At 45.9% G+C, this 7,938-nt stretch overlaps 1 pseudogene; it reads left to right on the forward strand.

Moving 5' to 3' along the window:
* Positions 1–4: 4 nt before the first annotated feature.
* LOC140629424 (bromodomain-containing protein 3 pseudogene) lies at positions 5–2,643 on the forward strand (annotated as a pseudogene).
* The last annotated feature ends 5,295 nt before the right edge of the window (positions 2,644–7,938 follow it).

The following is a 7,938-nucleotide window of genomic DNA, read 5'->3' on the forward strand; positions in this document are numbered from 1 at the left end:
CATTTACAACAAGCCCACAGATGACACAGTGCTAACGGCCCAAGCCTTAGAGAAAATTTTTCTGCAGAGAGTGGCCCAGGTGCCCCAGGACGAAGTTGAATTATTACCCCCTGCTCCGAAGGGCAAAGGCCGGAACGCGGCGCAGGAACCCGGAGTGCAGGTGGGCAGCAAGTGGTGGCCGTGTCCTCTGTCTCCCCAGCAACCCCCTTCCAGAGCGTCCCCCCACTGTCTCCAGACGCCTGTCATTGCTGCCCCCCCTCTGCCAACCATTACCGCAAACATCACGTCGGTCCCTGCGCCCCCGCCGCCGCCCCACCCCCTCCCTCGACGCCCATCATCCATCCCTGTGGTCCCTCCCACAGCGCCTGTCGTCAAGGAAAAGGGTGCAAAGCGGAAAGCAGCCACCACGACGCCCACTCCATCCGCGAGCCGGAGCGAATCGCCGCCGCCACTGTCAGACCCCAAGCAGGCCGAGGTGGGGGCTCGGCGAGAGAGTGGGGGCCGCCCCATCGCACCGCCCTGGAAGGGTCTAGAGGACGGCGAGGTGCCTCAGCATGCGGGCCGGAAGGGCGAGCTGCCGAGCACTCGCGGCACTGTGACAGCGTCCTCGAGGAAAGGCCGTGCAAGAAGCGTGCGGCCTGCGCCTGGCCCTTCTCCAGCCGGTGGACGCCGAGGCCCTGGAGCTGCACGACTACCACGACGTCACCGAGCACCCGATGGACCTCAGCACTGTCAAGAAGACGGACAGTCGCGAGTGCCCAGACGCGCAGGGCTTCGCTGCTGACACCCGGTTCATGTTCTCCAGCTGTTACCAGTACAACCCCCAGGCCACAAGGTGGTGGCCGTGGCCAGGAAGCTGCGGCCGTGTTTGAGGTGCGGTTTGCTAAGATGCCGGCTGAGCCGGGGGAGGCGCCGGCCCTGCCTGCGCCCGCAGCCCCCGTGCTGAGCAGGGGCGCCGAGAGCAGCCGCAGCAGCGAGGAGAGCTCGGAGGAGGAGGAGGAGGAGGAGGAGGAGGAGGAGGAGGAGGAGGAGGAGGAGGAGGAGGAAGAGGAGGAGGAAGAGGAGGAGGAAGAGGAGGAGGAGGAGGAGGAGGAGCAGGAGCGGGCCCGGCTGGCGGAGCTGCAGGAGCAGCTGAAGGCTGTGCACGAGCAGCTCGCCGCCCTGTCGCGGGCCCGGGAACAAGCCAGAGAGGAAGAAGGAGCCGAAGGGAAAGGAGGAGAAGGAGGAGGACGCGGACGAAGACGAGGACACGGAGAGGCACAAGGCCAAGTCTGAGGACGAGAAGGCCAAGGGGGCCCCGCCGCCAAGCAGGCCCAACCGAAGAGGGCTCCCGCCGAGAAGGCCGGCAGCGCGGCCAGGCCAGCAGGCAGCCGAAGCAGGGCGGCAAGCAGGCATCGGCCTCGACGACCCGGAGAGGAGGAGCAAGGCCTGCCCGTGAGCTAGGCCGAGGGCGCCAGCTCAGCCTAGACCACCCGGCTGCCCGGGGACACGGGGCTGCGGGGTCCACTTCATCCAGTCCCGGAGCCCTCGCTCAGGGACCCAGGCCTGAGCAGAGAGAGATTGACTTTGAGCCTCTGAAACCCACCACTGTGCGGGAGCAAGTGTTGTTGACAGGAAAAGCCAAGGGAGCCTTTCTCCACGAGCGGGAAGAAGCAGGCGGCCAAGTCCAAGGAGGAGTTAGCTCAGGAAAAGAAGGAGTCGGAGACGCGCGCCAGGACGTCCGTGGGCAGCTGAACAACAACGAGAAGCCTGCCAAGGAGGAGAAAGCGGGCTCTGCGCCCTCGGGAGGGCCGCCCGGCTCAGCAGCAGCAGCTCCTCGGTCCGGGAGCAGCAGTTCGGCGGATCCAGCTCCACTGCAGCGACTCAGACTGAGCGCTGGACTCGCACATCAGGACAAAACCAGCGAAGTCGCACCCGCCGGAACTCTGCAGTGTCCCTTGCTCTGGTTGATCTGCTGCTCTGGTTCCGCGCCTGCAGGTTTTCTTTAAAACTCAGTGTTACGGAATCCAGGGATCCCGGGTGGCGCAGCGGTTTGGCGCCTGCCTCTGGCCCAGGGCGCGATCCTGGAGCCCCGGGATCGAGTCCCACGTCGGGCTCCCGGTGCATGGAGCCTGCTTCTCCCTCTGCCTGTGTCTCTGCCTCTCTCTCTCTCTCTCTCTCTGTGACTATCATAAATAAATAAAAATTAAAAAAGATAAATAAACTCAGTGTTATGGAATCTTCCAGTTTTGGCTTTAATAGGTCTAAGATCTTTCTCGTGTGTATGTGAGGCTTTATGAGAAGGTGTGAACCCGCATAAAGCCTTCCCTTCCTTACTGAGTTGAGTTGCTTGGAGACGGCAACTTCAAACGCTGACCTGATGACCGTAGAAAACCATGTCAGATGTGATCTGAAGTTTCTTGCAAAGCCCCTTTCTTATGCCCAAGCTGGTCTGTAGCTCCAGAAAGCATTGTTTGAAAGGAAGTTTCTCTGAGATGGTACTGCACCGAAGGCTGTCAGCTTTGCAAACAGGCGATGTCTCTGTCCCCCCAGCTCAGCCCCGCGGCTGGGGTCACCTCTTGCTGCAGGGTGGGGGGACTGTGGAGGTGCTGCGGGCTCCAGTCCGGGCTTCTGCAGGGGTGGGGAGAGGCGGGTGGGCACCGAGGGAGGGGCCTCGGGAGCTCCTGGGAGGGAACACGGGGGCGCGTGTGCCACGGGCAGCTTTCCATACACTGAAACTTTTACCTCAACTGAAAAAAAAAAAGATAAAAAAAAAAACAAAACTAAACTAAAGGAGACTTTTTTGTAAGGTTCAGCAGTTTTCTACGAAAATCTAATGTAAATTTCACTATCTACATGGTAAAGTTCTGCAAGGCAAGGAGACATGGGCTGCTAAGGAAACTTGGTGTTGACTAGGGGAGGATCATTGTCTCTTCTTATACTTTTCATACACACTGCTAGTATGAAAATAGAAACAAAATGGACCAGAGCGATACTTACGGGAGAAAAGAAAAAGACTTGAGAAGTTCTGACATACAAGCAAAAACAAAAACAAAAAATGCCCCTTATAGTTCTAATTTATAACTTTTAGAGTGAAGAACAATGATCTTGCAGAAAAATAAAATCCAAAGGAGCTCAAAGAAAAGGCACAGGAAAAAAAACTACTCTCTCCATAGGCATCCTTGATAATGTAACTCATTGAAATTTAATCTTGAATAATCATAGAAAAATACTTTCTTATTAAATACGGATCTTATTCTCAATAGAATTTTCAAATAAGAAAAATATTTTATTTTTTTGTCTTGACTCCATAGTATATACTTTATGTTTTATTATTTATTTCTACTGACCTGAATTTCTCTAATCCAGCAACATAATTATCTACGGCAAAGATTCTTCAAAATACCATGGGTTATTTACCAGATTTTACTTGTCTACAAAAAATATATATTTTCCCCCAGTCAGTGATCAGTGACTCCATAAATGGGAAGGAATGGACTTTTTCTCCATTTCTTGGTTTTATGTCACAGTAACGATGAAACTTTTACCTCAACAACTTCTCATTCCAGTCTTTTACAATCACTTCTGTCGAGGGACTGTGTTTGTTCACTGCCAAACAGTGTCTAAATTATAACTTGAGGACAATATGAAGATGACAATGAAAATCCAGTTTACTAAGAAGAAAACAACTAGATACCCTTCTTTCTACAAGGACTTATTTATGAATATGCACTTAATAAAAAATAAGATGCTCGATAATTAACAAATTTAGGTTTATTCTGCAGTTACGTTTATAGAAAAGAGCATAAACTGGAAAAGAAAATAGTCGCTTCATTCCCCATCTTCTATTTTAGGAAGACTTTAAATCTATAATGAAGTTTAAAAATGCCAAATCTCACACACAAAAAAACACTTTCTTGAAACATTTTTTTCACAATATATGCAGAAAAAGCACAGCCCTAAATAGAAGACCAAGACGCACACACACACACACACACACACACACACACACACACACACACACAAATCCACATGCTCAATATATTCACAGCAAAAAAACATAAGGGGTGGGCAATTCAGGCTTTCTCCCAAAGCATACATGGGATGAAAGAAATTCCTAAATCTCAATGCAGAATAGAACAATTACTACCAGAGGGTAATGAATTAATGAAAACATGAATACAGTTACTACTGGAACTGGCTTCCGAAGCACCAACACACAAACTCATTCAAGACTCTCTTTTAGATCTCAGCTACAGAAATGCCAACCAACATTCCTATATTTAGCAGATATAGTAGTTTGAGGAAAAGTTACAATTAGTATTTTTAGCTTGAAAATGAATATCAGGGATCCCTGGGTGGCGCAGCGGTTTGGCGCCTGCCTTTGGCCCAGGGCGCGGTCCTGGAGACCCGGGATCGAATCCCACGTCGGGCTCCTGGTGCATGGAGCCTGCTTCTCCATCTGCCTGTGTCTCTGCCCCCCCCCCTCTCTCTTTCTCTCTCTCTGTGACTATCATAAATAAATAAAAAAAATTAAAAAAAAGAAAATGAACATCATAAAAATAATAAATCACTCCTTTTTCCTATATTGCTCCACCTGTCTTTGCTTAGCCTTTACTGAATCCAAATGCTAAGTATTGACTTATGTGGTTTTCCTGTGAACAGATAAAGTAGAAAATGAGAAATAGTTTAGATCTCAAAAAAAAAAAGCACATGACTCAAAAGTTTGCAGGCAGAAATAAATTACAGTGATCAAAAATATTGTTTGGGAATATTAAAATATCTTTACTGTGTACAGAGTTGTTTATGAAAACTTTGGCTTTCTCATCTACATTATACCATGGAGAATAGAACAAAATAATGTAAAAATGTCCTGTTTACACAACGTAGACTTGAGAAAATGCACCACTGGTGCTACTTGATGTATGAAATCTTCATTTTCCAGTATATGGGTTATTTTCTGGGACTAAATCAAGCTCAGTGTATTTTAGTCTGAGAAAGCTAATATGTTTTCACAAAAATAGAAACTTCTGAAGAGTATCTTCATGACCATGAGAGGATTAAAAGCAAATTTCAAAATGCACTTTAAGCACAGACAAACTAGAACATTTCTATTTTGTTGCTTTGACTGTTTTTTTTTAACACAGTGACCCTTAAGGGAAAAAAATGGGTGGGGGGCAAGGTGGCAGGAAGATAGGCTTCATAAAATACACTTAGGTTGAATTAAAGTAGTTGTAGTTTAGTATTTTAAATAAGGAAACATTCAATTAAATAATCAAGATTCTCAATAATCTGCAAATTGCTATAACCTCTAGTTTTGAAATCCCCAATTTTTGAAAAAAATTCTTTTTTCATGCCAAAATTGTGTTAAAACATATGTTTGGTATTCTCTTTCCTAAAAAGTTTGGAGATATTTTAGAAGCACCCAAAACCTAAATCCATGGCAAATTTAATAACTCTTTGGAGGTAAGTAATAGTCTCATCTAAAAGAAAGAGAAATCGAGTTGGGTTACAGATGCTTACAAAAATGAGAAAATTAGGATAAATTTCATTAAAAATATTAAATATCTGAAATTCTAGATTGCCAGTATTCCTTTTAAGGAGGATTTATGTTTATGAATAGAAATCCTCAGGGTGGTATTGTGTTTTTCTCCTCATAGGAAACGCCTGTTTTGTCAAGCAATTAAGGTTCTCTGTGGAGAAACTGATATGTCAGTCAGTCCACCACCAGACTCTCAGCCTAAAATCCATGGGCTTCTCTCCCTTTGCTGCAAAACAAAGACCCCTACTCTTATTCTCCTGAACTCTTTGTCTTTTCCTCAACTCAAGTGTCAGAATTTTTAACACATAGATTCATAAAAATGGGGTAAAAAAAAACAATTTCTATAAATAAAACAGATCCACAGTATAACATTACCTCTGCCAAAAAATCAGACAAAGAAATAAAAATAAATACTCTAGAAATTTGGAGCTCATTTGCTAATTTTCTAACTCAATTCACTATGATCGTGGGTCCATAGCCAAATCATGGTCTCCTATCCTCTTTTCAACTATCTTATTAAATGTAATGTGATTAAATAAATAATTACTAAAGGGAAAGGATATTCTTTTTATTTAAAAAAAAGAACATGAAGAATCACATCACCAAGATGGCAACATAGGATATTCCTGACTTCACTCCCCTCCCAAAACAAATGAACAACTATTCAAGAGCAAGACAAAAAAAAAAAAAAAAAAAAAGCAAGACAACATTGAAAGAACCCTAGAACATGATGGTGAGGTACTCCCCACACCTCAGAGGCCAAGACAAACTGCATAGGAAGAGAAGGGGCCACACGCTGGCTGCACTTCCTCCCCCAAATCCAGGCCATTTCAGCACCAACCTGAGGTCTCAACTGAGCCTCCAATTCTTCCAGTGGGAAAAGAGAGCACAGGGGGGAATAGCCAGCCCCCCAACTCAGCACTGTGGCTGCTTTGTTTGAACCCCTACTCTGATCTCATGCCTACACAGGGATTGCTGGAAAACTATAAGGTTCAAACACTGGGATTCTAACTGTGACAAAGAATAGGAGAGAGGCTTGCAACAACTAGCATACGACCTTGGCCGACCAAGTTCATACTTGCAGTGTCCAAGTAATAATACCAACCAGCGGCTTTCCTCATTATCAGAACCAAGATGGATATATACTCTGACCAGGGAATTAGCAGAATATAGATCTTATTTATTCTGATCAAATGAATACTGTTGACCATAGAGCCAAGTTTGCCTAAGCCCAGGAAGGGAACTGAATCACAGCTCCCTTCCTCGACTGTGGAGAGTATCTTCTAGTCCAATTTGACAAGAAGGGCTGGAGAAAACTCCTGAAAGCTTTGTGACCCAATAGCAGTCAAGCTGAGAAGCTGGTAGAATTGAAGTTGCACAGCGGCCCTGTTTGGTCAGGGAACTTGGGGAATGGATCAGCCTGAGTTGAAACAACAAACAAAGAACAATAGCAGCTTTAACTGCTTCTCCCACTGCACCCAGACAGGGAATCTAATTCATAACCCTGCTCATTGTTGAATGCCATCAGTCTATCCAACCAGAGAATCTAACCAAAGCACAAGGAAAGCTCTGTAGCCCATCCAACAGCCCTACCTACAGTGGCATTTGAACAAAGAGCATAGCCTGTGGCTTCCCCAGTCTGCAGAGCAAAACCAGTGGCCTCACCTGACCAAGCAACTCAGTGCAGACACTACACTGATTCGGGTCCACCAACAATGAGCTATACAGACCCTGGTTCTATCTGCTGTCGTGCTAGGGAAGGGAAACTAATTCATAGTCTTATCTACTGCTGAATATAGTAGCCAGTCCAGACCATCCATGAAGCCTAACCAGATTAGGAGAGAATCCAAGCAATTGTAGAGAAGCCAGGCAACTGCAAAGCCCATCCTATAGCTTTTCTTAGGGAGGGAACCAAGCTGGCAGTCCTATACAACTCTCTCAGTCACTGGAACATCTCCTATCCCTGACCTTAAAGTATGAAGCATGGCCCCATCCAAGAAAAGACCACAATAGCAGACCCCATTTGCCCAAAGAAATTACCAGCAAATGCCCAGAAACTGAAACTGAGCTGAATGGTGAAGAAGTGTCTCTGCCAAAGCAAACTTGTCAAGTATGGAATTGGAGCCCAATTACTTAAATGCACAGATTCCAACATCAGGAATCAAAGATCACAAAAAAAAAAAAATCAGGTAAATAGGACACCACCAAAATAAACTCATAAAGATCCAAAAGCTAAACCTTAATAAATGGAGATCTAGGAACTGTCAGAAAGAATTCAAAGTGAACCACCTTTAGGAAGTTAGTGAACTACAAAACACACAAACACAGACACACACAGAAAAGCAAATGAAATTAGGAAAATAATGAATAATAAAAATGAGAACTTTGAAAGAGCAACCATCAAAAACAAATCCAAA

The sequence above is a fragment of the Canis lupus genome, assembly GCF_048164855.1.
Source record: "Canis lupus baileyi chromosome 5 unlocalized genomic scaffold, mCanLup2.hap1 SUPER_5_unloc_4, whole genome shotgun sequence".
In the NCBI taxonomy this organism is placed as follows: domain Eukaryota; kingdom Metazoa; phylum Chordata; class Mammalia; order Carnivora; family Canidae; genus Canis; species Canis lupus.